Source organism: Monodelphis domestica, chromosome 6 (genome assembly GCF_027887165.1).
Source record: "Monodelphis domestica isolate mMonDom1 chromosome 6, mMonDom1.pri, whole genome shotgun sequence".
In the NCBI taxonomy this organism is placed as follows: Eukaryota; Metazoa; Chordata; class Mammalia; order Didelphimorphia; family Didelphidae; genus Monodelphis; species Monodelphis domestica.
In genome coordinates, this window is record NC_077232.1 from 176,041,429 (window position 1) to 176,055,859 (window position 14,431).

A 14,431-nucleotide genomic window follows, 5' to 3' on the forward strand; every position below is an offset into this window, starting at 1 on the left:
TTAAAAAAAAAAGAAATTGACCCAAAGCGGGAAGAACAATCTAATGCATTGGGGCAGAGAATAGATTTACGCCCTATAAGGGAGAAGAAGGGTAACAAATGGACTGGTGGGGAGGGAAGCAGTACAAGGGAGGGAGAGGGTGGGGGTAGTTTTAGAAAGACTACAGGGAAAATAAGTGGGGGAAAAGAAGGGAGCGGGTAGAAAGGGAAGCATAATAAGTGTGGGAACTAGGGGGACTGATTAAAAACAAACATTGGTGTAGAAGGAAATAGTGAAAGAAGAAAAGGCAGAACAAGGAATAGAAATCAAAATGCTGGGAAATACACAGCTAGTAATCGTAACTCGGAATGTGAATGGAATAAACTCACTCATAAAACGCAAGCAAATAGCAGAGTGGATTAGAATCCAAAACCCTATGATATGCTGTCTACAAGAAACACACATGAGGATGATAGATATGCATAGGGTGAAAGTAAGAGGATGGGCATTAACTGATAAAAAGAAGTCGTGAGTTACAATCATGATATCTTACAAAGCCAAAGTAAAAATAAATCTAGTTAAAAGAGATAGGAAAGGTAATTACATCCTGTTAAAAGGCAGTATAGACAGTGAGGAAATATCAATTCTCAACATATATGCACTAAATGGCATAGGATCCAAATTTCTAAAGGAGAAACTAGTGGAGCTGAAGAATGAAATAGATAGAAAAACTATACTAGTGGGAGACCTAAAGATTCCACTATCTGAACTAGATAAATCAAATAAAAAAATAAATAAGAAAGAGGTAAGAGAAGTGAACAAAATCTTAGAAAAATAAATAGGGACAAAAAGGAATACACCTTTTCAGCAGCACATGGTACATTCACAAAAATTGACTATGTATTAGGTCATAAAAACATTGCAAACAAGTACAAAAGAGCAGAAATAATAAATGCAACCTTCTCAGATGCATTTGAATGGAATGCATTGAAATAATGCAATTGAATGCAATGCAATGAAAATAATAATTAGTAAGAGTACATGGAGAGGTAAACCAAAAATTAATTGGAAATTAAACAATACGATTCTCCAAAACCTGTTAGTTAAGGAACAAATCGTAGAAACAATTAATACCTTCATTGAAAAAAATGACAATAATGAGACAACCTTTCAAAACCTATTGGATGCAGCCAAAGCAGTACTCAGGGCGAAATTTATATTAACAAATTAAGAAGGGCAGAGGTCAATGAATTGGGCATGCAAATTAAAAAACTAGAAAGTGAACAAATTAAAAATTCTCAGATGAAGACTAAATTAGAGATCCTAAAAATCAAAGGAGAAATTAATGAAATTGAAAGTCAAAGAAGTATTGATTTAATAAATAAGACTAGAAGCTGGTACTTTGAAAAAACAAATAAAATAGACAATGTACTGGTCAGTCTAATTTAAAAAAAGGAAAGAAGAAAACCAAATTGACAGTATCCAAGATGAAAAGGGAGACTACACCTCTAATGAAGAGGAAATTAAGTCAATCATTAAAAACTATTATGACCAATTATATGGCAACAAATATGGCAATCTAGGTGATATGGATGAATACTTACAAAAATATAAATTGCCTAGACTAACAGAGGAAGAAATAGATTACCTAAACAACCTCATATCAGAAAAAGAAATTGAACAAGCCATCAAAGAACTCCCTAAAAAAATTCCCAGGTCCAGATGGATTCACAAATGAAGTCTATCAAACATTCAAAGAACAACTAATCCAGAATTATACAATCTATTTAACAGAATAAGCCAAGAAGAAGTTCTACCAAGTTCATTTCATGACACAAACATGGTACTGATCCCAAAGCCAGCAGGTCAAAAACAGAGAAAGAAAATTATAGACCAATATCCTTAATGAATATACATGCAAAAATCTTAAATAGGATACTATCAAAAAGACTCCAGCAAGTCATCCCAAGGGTTATTCACTATGACCAGGTATAATTCATACCAGGAATGCAAGGATGGTACAATATTAGGAAAACCATCTGCATAATTGACCACATTAACAAGCAAACTGACAAAAATCACATGATTATCTCAATAGATGCAGAAAAAGCCTTTGAAAAAATACAACACCCATTCCTATTGAAAACACTAGAAAGTATAGGAATAGAAGAGCCTTTCCTAAAAATAATAAACAGTATATATCTAAAACCATCAGCAAACATCATCTGCAATGGGGATAAACTAGAAGCCTTCCCAGTAAGATCAGGAGTGAAATGAGTATGCCCTTTATCACCTCTATTATTTAACATTGTACTAGAAACACTAGCAGTAGCAATTAGAGAAGAAAAAGAAATTGAAGGTATTAAAATTGGCAATGAGGAGACCAAGCTATCACTCTTTGTAGATGATATGATGGTTTACTTAAAGAATCCTAGAGAATCAAGCAAAAACTTAGTCAAAACAATCAACAATTTTAGCAAAGTTGCAGGATAAAAAATAAACCCACATAAGTCATCAGCATTTCTATATATCTCCAACCCATTTTAGCAGCAAAAAATAGAAAAAGAAATTACATTTAAAATCACCCTAGAAAATATAAAATCCTTAGGAATCTATGTGCCGAGACAAAAACAGGAACTGTATGAACACAATTACAAAACACTCTCCACACAATTAAAACTAGATCTAAACAATTGGAAAAACATTGATTGCTCATGGGTGGGATGAGGTAAAATAATAAAAATGACAATCCTACCCAAATTAATTTACTTATTTAGTGCCATACCCATTGAACTACCAAAAAACTTTTTTTGCTGAATTAGAAAAAAAAAACATAACAAAGTTCATTTTAAAGAACAAAAGATCAAGGATATCCAGGGAAATCATGAAAAAAAATGCAAAGGAAGGAGGACTTGCAGTCCCAGATCTCAAGCTACACTATAAAGCAGTGGTTATCAAAACACTTTGGTACTGTCTAAGAGACAGAAAAGGGGGATCAGTGGAATAGACTTGGGGTAAATGACCTCAGCAAGACAGTCTATGATAAACCCAAAGATTCCAGTTTTGGGGACCAAAAAACATTATTTGATAAAAACTGCTGGAAAAATTGGAAGACAGTGTGGGAGAGATTAGGTTTGGATCAACATCTCACACCCTACACCAAGATAAACTCAGAATGGGTGAATGACCTGAATATAAAGGAAACTATAAGCAAATTAGGAGAACACAGAATAGTATACTTGTCTGATCTTTGGGAAAGGAAAGACTTTAAAACCAAGCAAGAGCTAGAAAAAAATCACAAAATGTAAAATCAATAATTTTGATTAGATGAAATTAAAAAGTTTTTGTACAAACAAAAACTAATACTTCCAAAAGTAGAAGGGAAGCAACAAATTGGGAAACAATCTTCATTACAAAAACCTCTGACAAAGGTCTAATTACTCAAATTTATAAAGAGCTAAACCAATTGTACAAAATATCAAGCCATTCTCTAATTGATAAATGGGGAAGGGACATGAATAGGAAATTTTCAGTTAAAGAAATCAAAACTATTAATAAGCACATGAAAAAGTGTTCTAAATCTCTTATAATTAGAGATGTAAATAAAAACAACTCTGAGGTATCACCTCACACCTAGCAGATTGGCTAACATAACAGCTATGAAAAGTAATGAATGTTGGAGGGGATATGGCAATGTCGGGACATTAATTCATTGCTGGTGGAGTTGTGAATTGATCCAACCATTCTGGAGGGCAATTTGGAATTATGTCCAAAGGGCGCTTAAAGACTGTCTTCCCTTTGATCCAGTCATAACACTGCTGGGTTTGTACCCCAAAGAGATTATAAGGAAAAAGACTTGTATAAGAATATTCATAGCTGCGCTCTTTGTGCTGGCAAAAAATTGGAAAATGAGGGGATGCCCTTCAATTGGGGAATGGCTAAACAAATTGTGGTATATGTTGGTGATGGAATACTATTGTGCTAAAAAGAATAATAAAGTGGAGGAATTCCATGGAGACTGGAATAACCTCCAGGAAGTGATGCAGAGCGAAAGGAGCAGAACCAGGAAAACATACACAGAGACTGATACACTGTGGTACAATGGAATGGAATGTACTTCTGCATTAGTGGCAATGCAGTGATCCTGAACAACTTGGAGGAATCTATGAGAAAAGCCACTATCCACATTCAGAGGAAAAACTGTGGGAGTAGAAACACAGAAGAAAAACAACTGCTTTAATACATGGTTCGGAGGGATATGGTTGGGGATGTAGACTCTTAAATGAACATCCTAATGCAAACATCAACAACATGGAAATAGGTTCTGATCAAGGACACAAGTAATATCCAAAGAAATTGCTCTTTGACTGTGGGAATGGTGGGTGGAGGGGAGGGAGGGAAATAATATGATTATTGTAATCAAGGAATAATGTTCTAAATTGACTAAATTAACTAATTTAAATGGATAAAAAAGATCCCATTTGAGGTTTTCTTGGCCAAAAAAAAAAGATTTAGATGTGATTGAAAAATGACTAAATAGCAACAAAATTTTAATCCTTGACCACTTTTTCTTAATTATATTTGTTCTCAGACACCCGACTTCACTTCAATCTTTATACACATTCTTTGGAAATCTGAGTTTTTTTTTATTATCATTGCTAATCATCATTAGTGACCTTCATATGTAAATATGTATCTATAAATATATTTGTGTACACATTATGTATGGGTAACTGGGTTGCACAGAGGATAGAATTCCATTCATGGAGTCAAGAAGACTCATCTTCCTGGGTTTAAATATGACCATAGATATTTACTAGCTGTGTGGCACTGGGCAAATCACTTAAACCTGTTTGTCCATTTCCTCATCTATCCAATGACCTGGATGACAAAATGGCAAAACACTCCTGTATCTTTGCCAAGTAAACATCAAATGGGGTCATTAAAAAGCAGATATGACTGAACAAAAATATGGGAATGTGTTTTATATGACTTCCTATATATAACTGATATCATATCACTTGCTTTCTCCATCAGTGGGGCAGGACTGAAGGGAAGAAGAGAATCTAGAATTCAAAATTTTAAAAGAGAATGTTAGGAATAAGTAATATTTTTAAAAAAAGAATTGTTCTTTCCCTTCTCACAAAAAAAAGATAAACAACCATTCAATATAATCAAAGATTCTCCAAATAAAATACAAGATCCAGTTGTCTCTCTCTCTTTTTTTTTTAACCCTTACCTTCCATCTTGGAGTCAATACTGTGTATTGGCTCCAAGGCAGAAGAGTGGTAAGGGCTAGGCAATGGGGGTCAAGTGACTTGCCCAGGGTCACACAGCTGGGAAGTGTCTGAGTTCAGATTTTAACCTAGGACCTCCCATCTCTAGGTCTGGCTCTCAATCCACTGAGCTACCCAGCTGCCCCCCAGTTGTCTCTTTTACGATGAAAACAAATGGAGGATTTTCTTGGAACTAAGAGAGTGGGAGGGAGGGTGACTAACCTTCCTCCCAGATTTCTTTTATGTGCCATCATTTGTGGCCATTGACATGGCTTTATTTAAAATGGGTGGAAAGAAGTTGATTTGTTAATGTTGTGGAAAGAGTAGGGAGGGACACAGAGAGGGAAGTAGTTCCCAGACTGACTCAGGCACACTGCTCTGGAACTACATAGGCATGTATGTTGAAGCCCTGTACAAAGACATCTTTCTTATATACCATGGGAGGCTACATTTCACACAACTCCCCTCATTATCTGTACACTATGTAATTCACAGAACCAGAGTCTTCAGTTTTAAAAATAGAAGTGCTTGTTCTTTTATTGCTGTATAGGATATAAGAATAAGTCCAAAAAAGAACTTAGAAATTCCCCGAAGTTAGAGAGTCTACCACCTTCTATAATTCCTTTTTCTATGACCTACCATTGATTGTCAGGAAGTCAATTCTGTGTTTAATTTGAATCAGGCTATCATGAAGGCCATCTTCATAAAGTTAAATGAATAGTTTTTGCCTTCTCAGAGTCTAACTATTTTAACCTAGAACATTAAAAAAATTACAAACATATGTAGACTCTTTGGCTCAAAGATTTAGCACAATAAAAGCCCTTAGAAGTCACTCAGTCTAAACCCTCATTTTACAGCTGAGTAAACAGGTATCCAAAGAAGATAGATACAGAGGCTAAGTGGTAGTGCCAGAATTAAAGCAAAGGTTCTCTGAGTCCAAATTCATCACTTTATCTAAGCTGGGTTTTGGTCTAACATGCAACATCTCAGTCATCTCTATGCCTCTTTGCTAGCATCCTTTTCAGCCTTTACCCCTCCAAACTGAGACTTCTTCCCCTGGGTTCTAAACGATAGAGGTTCTAAATGATAGGCTTTCATTTTACCTTACCAAGTCCTGGAACAATCATAATACTTTCCTGGCCGTCCCTAAGCTATGCCCCCATGCATGGCTCCTCTGCCAAGGGCCTGTACGTACTTCCCCCCCCCCTCTACTTTTGCTCCTCTACATGTGCTATCTGCCCTCATTAGAAGATAAACTCCTTGAGGCCCTAGGCTACCTTGCTTGCTTGTATTTGCATTCTGAGAACTTAGCACAGTGGCTGACATATACTAAGCACTTAAGTGATTTTTCATTCATGCATTGTACCATATTTACCACGCCTTCAAGGAAAACAATTTACACTTTGTCATCTTGCATTCATTTCTCACTTGTCTATACTTATTAATTTACCAGTGGTACCATCCTGAAGGATTTCACATTCCACAGTCAAGATAGTTTAGTTCTCTGAATCATTTTCTTAACAACACAGAAACTTTGGGTATGTATTGTCAATATCTTAGCGTGATGAGTTTCTGATTTATGGGTTCCAATTTTTAAAAACAGAAAAATTTCACACTAAGAAATATCTTAGATGGGAAGAATTCATCTCATCAGAGGAAGAATCACAGTAAGTGTATGTAGCAAGGCAGGAAGCTTTCCATGATCCTCACCCTGACATGAAAGCAGAGCATGAGCATGAAGGAGAAAACCTAATTATACTGAGTTTTTAATTTATAATATGATGCCATAGGGCTTTGATTTTTAAAGTAATTAACCATGCCATTCAACTTAAAAGAACCCTTCTTAAAGAATTTTATTATGGAAAAATTCCCTTGTACCAAGTGAAGGGTTATAAAGCAAGGAAGAGATAACATATATTTGGTATAATCTATCCTTTGACATTGGGCTATTTTCAATTTTAAATATATAAGTATATACACATATATATTGTGTGAATTGGATACAGAAGTATGTATCTCTATATATAACAATATTATAATCTACCTTTTGCTTTAAGCCCTTTTAATTAAAATTAATTTAACGTTAAATTAATATCTAATACCCTTTATTGGAATGAGGTTATTTTTTAGAACAAGAAGATTTCAATATGTATTAAGTACATGAAGATGCACAATACAGATGCATAGATTCCCACATGTATGTATATAAATGTGTTTGGTATATGTGATTATCTCTACACATATACATGTGAGATGAGGTTGGAGTAACATGGAGTTAATGACATATGATCAGAGCTGGCATTGCAAACAAGAAAACTTGGGTTCATGTCCAACAAAGTCACGTACTGATTATGTCACCCTGGGTAATTCACTGAACTTCTTCAAGTCCTAGGAAATTCTGTATTATCATAATTTAAGAGAAGATGCCAACCTGCCTTGGAGATTCCTCATCCAAGCAGACTCTACTCCAATGAAATCACAGGTCCAGACTTTATATCTATAATAATAATGATAATATATTGTTAATATTTATGGATGCCTTTAAGATTTGCAAAGTGCTTTACACATATTATCTCATTTAATACAAAAGAACCTGGAAAGTACTATTAATATTCCCATTTTACAAAATAAGAGCCAGAGACCCAGAGAGATTAAATTAGTTGTCAAATGTTATATGGCTAGTAATAGTGAGGGGCAGAGGGAAAAGAAGGGAAATTGAGAGAGAGAGAGAGAGAGAGAGAGAATAGAGAGATAACACAACTATTTATTTAAATTTCCATTAAGCAATAATGTGTCTGCTTTTTGAGGAAGATTTCCAGTTTAGACTCAGGGCAACTACATGACTCTCCCTCTCAATGAAATCTGAAACATTTTGTTACAAAAGAAGAATTTGTTAAGAACAGAAAATGAATGCTAATCTCCAAAATGGTTCTATTTATACATACTGTAAAAGCAAATCTAGGAAACAAAATCACAAAGGACTAGAAATAATGCAATCAAACAGGGAAGATGATCTAGGGAAGGGCCAATTAAGGAGAGTCTCACAACCAGCATGTTTATTTTAGGGGAAACAAAAACAATTCTATAGGCTTCTCCCTCCCCCCCCCCAGCATAGAGCAGCCTCATAGACTCACTGAATCACTAAATTATATAATTAGGATTTGCTCCCCAGAACTCTAAATCCCAGCATCCCACTTTCATTCTCACTATACATCCTTACATTTTGGAAATAAAGTTTGTGTGAATCTACCCCTCTCTCGATTTTTCCTGATCTCCACTAGGAAAAGCGGGCTTTATGCCAGCCAGGAGGATCTACACACATGGATTTACTTTTTGTTAGATAATTAGGTTTGAACTATTTCTTTTAGTTTGTTTTCTTTCTTTCTGATTATTAATAAACTATAAAATATAATGATTGGAGTTAATGGATATTAATTAAAATCCTACAAAGTTCCAAGGTACAGAGGCCATTTAGTTCAATTTGTATTCTGACCAGGAATCTTCACTGTGCCATGTCATGAAGCTCTGCCAAATGAACCCCCAACCCCCAGTGAATGGAAAACACCAAACTACCCACCAAGGTGGCTCATTCTACTTCTGAAAAAGCTCTAATCTATAGCAAATTTTACCTTGTGTTTAGCTAAAATCTACCTATCTAAACCTGCCACTCATTTCTTGGCTCTGTTTTCTGAGGTCAGGCAAAACAAGTCTATTTCCTCCTTTATATGACAATCTTCGAATCCTTGAAAGTTAAGAATAATGCCACTTCCTAAGAATCCTTTTCTCTTAGTTAAAAATCAACTGGAATCAGAAGATGCATCTTCCTGAATTTAAATCTGGCCTCAGACACTTACTAGCTGTGTCCTGTATGACTGGGTCACTAGAAGTGACCTGGGCAAGTCACCTTACCCTATTTACCCCAATTTTCTCATTTATAAAAAATGAGCTGGAGAAGGAAATGGCAAAACACTCTAGTGTCATCTCGGCCAAGAAAACCCCAAATGGGGTCACAAAGAGTCAGAGGAGACTGAAAATGACTGAACAACAACAAAAATTGCTGTCCTTTCAACCAATTCTTCCATGCCAGAGCTACCAGACCTTTCTTCATAATAGTTATCCTCCTCTGCATATGCTATCTAGGGCTGTTATTTTTTTCTCCTTGAATATGGTTCCAAAAACTGGACACTTTTCTCTAGATTCCTGAAGGAATGGATTTCAAAACAAGCAAAGTTTTCATGGGGAAAAGTGGATGAGGAATTCAAAGGGACTTGGTAATATCTAAACATGAAGAACTGCTCTGGCTTTTTTCCCCCTAGCAACAGTTAATGATTTTGCTTTTTCTTCCACAAATCTTCAGACAATAACTATGAATGAATTGATGAATGAATCAGTGAATGACAACAAATGAAAAAAAATTTAGCATATGGCAAGTGTTGGAGATATCAACACAAAAGCAAAGAGAGTCCGTCTTCAAAAACTTCATATTCTAGAAGAAAGAAGTACAGTATACATTTAAGGAAAGATAATCCTTTAATCCAAATTACATGGATGGTTAATGGGGATATAAAGGAGTTAGAGTAGGTAAGTATATGATGCAATTGGGAGGCACCGAATCAGGAGCCTAGAGCATCCAAGTTCAAATCTGACTTCAGACACCACTTATATGACCCTGGACAAATCATTTATCTATCTGCCCCAGTTTCCTCATCTGCAAAATGAGGATAATAATAGCACCTTCCTACCAAGTTGGGGTGAGAATAAAGAGATTGAATTTGTAAAGCACTCTGAAAACCTTGAAGTGCTATTTAAATGCCAACTATTAAATTGATATAGACCCATCCAGAAAAAATAACCAACGATCTGCTAATGGTTTATGGTTCCTCCAAGACCTGGCCTTTATTGTGGGTTTCATGGTGGTCTTCAGAAAAATGAAAGTTTTCTAAGAGAGGCAGCCACCAGTCAGACTGGGAGAAGGGGAAGACAGAATCAGAGAAGAAATTCTCCCAGGGAACATTCTAAGGGTGAGCTGTTGTTTTCTTTACCAATCTGATAGGAGCAAGGCAAAGTCTCTAAGCTGTTTTAATTTCATTATTAATGATCTAGAAATTTTCATTGTCATATGGCCATTTATAATTTGCATTTTTTTCACTTGAGAACTTCCTCTTCTGACTACTTCCTTATTGGGGAATGGCTCTTACATCATCCATTACAATTCTTTCTACAGTCTGGATATTAGAAGCAAAAAAAATAGTTGTGTGACATCAACAATAATGAGAATGAAAACAATTTTGAAGGATATCAGCACTCTCATCAGAGCTGTATATTCTTGACTACAAAAGAATGGTGATGAAATCTACCTTTTTTTTTTTCATGGCAGAGTGGTGAGTGAGAGTCTGCAAATGCGGAATAAGATACCTTTGCTGTCATGGCCAATGTGGTCATTTGCTTTGATGTATTATATGTATTGTAAAGAGAGAAGGCTTGGGATATGGAGAAAAAGGTAGTTGAGGGGAACAGGGCACCTGGGTGGATTATGATGCAAAAATGAGCACTGATAAACACATTTTTAAATGCACAACATTTTTAATGTCAAAGGGGACACAAAAATGGAATTTTGTTTTTGACTTTTAAAATTAATGTGTATCTTTTTTCTAAAACACTATATGACAAAAGATAATGGCTTCCTATGCAATTCTCTTTCTTGCTCTTTTATACAAAGAAATATTTGTATTTATTAAGCATTAAGTTTCTAATTAAGAAAAATTTAAATAAAAGCACTGTCCTATGAGGATATTTCTGGTGGATCTGTGAGTAACAAAGGGGTTTAATCCATCTTCAGACACTTAGTAACTGTGTAACCCTAGGCAAGCCATTTAACCCTCTTTGTCTAAGTTTCCTCATCTAGAAAATGAGCTAGAGAAGGATATGGAAAATCATGCTAATATCTTTGCCAAGAAAATCCCAAAATGGAGTCATGAAGAGTTGGACTGGACTGAACAACAACAGAGAGACAGAGACAAAAACAGAGAGATCAGACCCTTACTAGTCATGTGATACTGGGCAAGCCTATTGACCTATCTCAATCTCTGTCAAGGGGCAGAGTATCTGTAAGGCACTTTACAAGCCTTAAAGTGCTATATAAATGTTGCCTATTATTATTTTTATCAATGAGATAACAAGAATGTCACTGAGGTTCTCTTCGTCCCTCCTAATCCTCAGAAGTCTTAGTTACACTTACAGAAGGGTAAAAATCAAGAGTGTGTTGGAAGATCATGTGTGCAATCATCAGACCAGACTCGATTAAGCAGATGAATAAACTACTAATTCATTTTCAGTAAAACTTTAAGATGCTGAAAGTGTTTTCCTCAGAACACATCTGTAATGCAAACAAGGCAAGTTATTACTCTAATTTTTCAAATGTAAATGAGACTCAGAGAAAAGTAATTTATCTGAAGATTTAAGGAAAATCATTTGGAGGTTGTGTCTAGGGTGGACGAGGCTAGTTAGAGACTTGGGGCAAGATTTTGAAGCAACAGGCAGTGAAGAGCTGAACTAAGGAGGCAGCTATATGAGTAGAGAGGACGGGTTGGATATGAGAGATGGTGAAACCAGAGGATTTGACAATGGGCTGGATATTTGGAGTGACAGAGGATGAGGTATCAAGGACATGCTGAAGTGGCAAACCAGTGAGAATGGGGAAGTCTTCAAAAGAAAGACAAAAGTTTGGAAAGGGGTGTGTTTAGAGAGAATAAAGAACCCATTGGACATGTTGAGGTTAAGATGTCTTTGAGACATTCAGTATGAAACATCCAAGAGGCAGATGGTATTTTGGGATTAAAACTCAGTTCTAGATCCAGATATATAGTTATGAAAGTTATCTGCATAGATATAATGATTTAGCTCATGGGAGTTCATGTCAAATAGGACGGTATATAGAGAGAAGAAAATATTCTGGACAGAACCTCTGAGAACTCCCACAGCCAGTAATAAAGATTTTTCTAAGAATAGAGAAAACTGACATTTTTAAGGAAGCATGGAATATATCAGTAGTTTATTCATCAATGAAAAGAATGGTTTGACATCAAACAGATGTCCCTTTTAGCTAAAATTCTAGAACTCTCTTTGAAGGCCGTCTGTATCCAACTTTATATACTCAATATTTTTTCTAAAAAGTTATAGGTAAGATCAATTTTGTGCAGATTCAAAAAATAAGTTTGATGTATTTGAGTAGCTTAGATTTTAAAGAACTGTGCTAAATACTTTGATAAAGAGAAACAGTGAGCATAATTATTCTCTAATTTTTTGCTTTTGAAACAATGGATTTCTACATATTGGATTTTCTTTTGAATAGAGTCTTCTATTATTTCATTACTCTGGGTATGGTGCTTGGAGAAAGCCTATTAGAAATCATTACTCCTCAGGTTCACAAAAATCTTCTTCAGTCAATCAGATTCAAAATCTCAGCATCAGTTTAACATTCACCTGCCTCATCCTTGTTATTCAATCACTCAATGTTTCCTCTCTACTATCTATATATTTCTTTCCATTGCTCACTTCTGTCACCCTATTCCTATCCCCCATAGTGTCTGGCCCAGTGCTTTGAACATAGTAGATGCCTAGTAAACCAAAGGAGACCAGAATTTCCAAGGAAAAATAAATTGAGGACCTTTCTCTTAGCTCTTTGTTCCAATTTTAGTAAGACTGAAGCTCTTATTTTGTTTTCAGTTATAAACCCACCAATAACCAAATAATAATGGTAGCTTCATGGAAATCTGTATAACAGCTCAATAAATCACAGATCATTGCTTTATAAAAAATAAAACAACTGAAATTGGCTAGACATGAGTTGACAACTAAGGAAGACATGTTACACCTGTTAATTTGAAGCTGTCTACTTCTGGCTGTCCAGAGGAAATTAACTTGTGAACATCAAGAAAAAAATTTTAGCAAGAGCTTTTACACTGAACAATTTCTCAGGCAAAATAGTAGAAGTCCCATCATGCATGTCAATTAGATCTATCCTGGGGAAAGTGCCCACCAGGATGCCATAGAAAGTCATTCTGTTTTGGCAAGATGAGCTAATAGTCATTTTGTCAATAATTTCTAAAATGCCCTCAAAAATATTCATTACATTCAAAGTAATATAAGGAACACAACCAGCTATTCCCTCATGTTCAGTGTCATTAAGTGCCTGTCTTATGGCATTTTACCCTACCAGACCTAGTAAACAAGCAGCCAAAGAATCAATTTATAAAGGTTACATTCACTAGGTAGGTATAGTAGCTTTGTGCATGATGGCTGCCAGGATTAAAACTATGCATTAGCAGTGGAATCGTGCGGCGGCTATGGATGGGGGAGGGAAAGGTGGTGGAAGGGGGGGGCGGGGAGGAAAGAAAATGATCTTTGTTTCCAGTGAATAATGTTTGGAAATGACCAAATAAAATAATGTTTAAAATTTTAAAAAAAACTATGCATTAGCAACTTCTAACTAAAACATTTTTATTTGTAAAATTATGAAGCCTGCCAGATCACAGATATACCACTTACTACCAATATGAATTGTGGTCATTCGTTTTATATCTCTGAGCCTCTGCTTCTTCATCTGAAAAATGAAGTAGGCCAGATAATTCCTTTCAATTCTAAATCTCTAGGAGAGGTCCCATACTTACTTGGATTTCCCTGGGGCAGGGAACACCTGGATGATGGAATTCACTTTATGTTGGCATGTTCTTTGCAGGTTACATCAGGGGCTTTTATCTGAGGTCCAAGATCTATTTCACCATTATTGGTTTTCCTTTGTAATCCTATATGTTTTGTTGTATGCATTAAAATATTATTCTGAGAAAAACTGCATAATCCTTTTTTAACCCTTGCCTTCTTTCTTAGAATCAATACTAAATATTAATTCAAAAATAGAAGAACAATAAAGGTAATTGGAGTTAAGTGACTTGCCCAGGGTCACACAATTAGGAAATATCTGAGGTCATATTTGACCCAAAGACCTCCCATCTCCAGTCCTAGTTTTCTATCCACTGAACCACCACCTAACTGTCCCTAAACTGCATAGTCTTAAACAGACTATCAAAGTGTTCCTTGGCATGTAAAAAGTTAAGAATCTCTATTTTAGAGAGTTGCCCTGAGGGAAAGAAAGGGAATGAGCATTTATTAAAATGTCT

At 35.5% G+C, this 14,431-nt stretch overlaps 1 protein-coding gene across 6 annotated transcripts in view; it reads right to left on the reverse strand.

The window, feature by feature from the left end:
- The window catches only part of INPP4B (inositol polyphosphate-4-phosphatase type II B), a 1,027,382-nt gene that overhangs the window by 752,751 nt on the left and 260,200 nt on the right, over positions 1 to 14,431 (reverse strand). For all 6 annotated transcript variants that reach the window (XM_007496289.3, XM_007496287.3, XM_056802732.1 and 3 more), the window contains exon 3: positions 7,687 to 7,752. The gene's annotated coding sequence lies outside the window, so the exon portion shown is untranslated. The remainder of the gene's footprint in view (positions 1 to 7,686; positions 7,753 to 14,431) is intronic.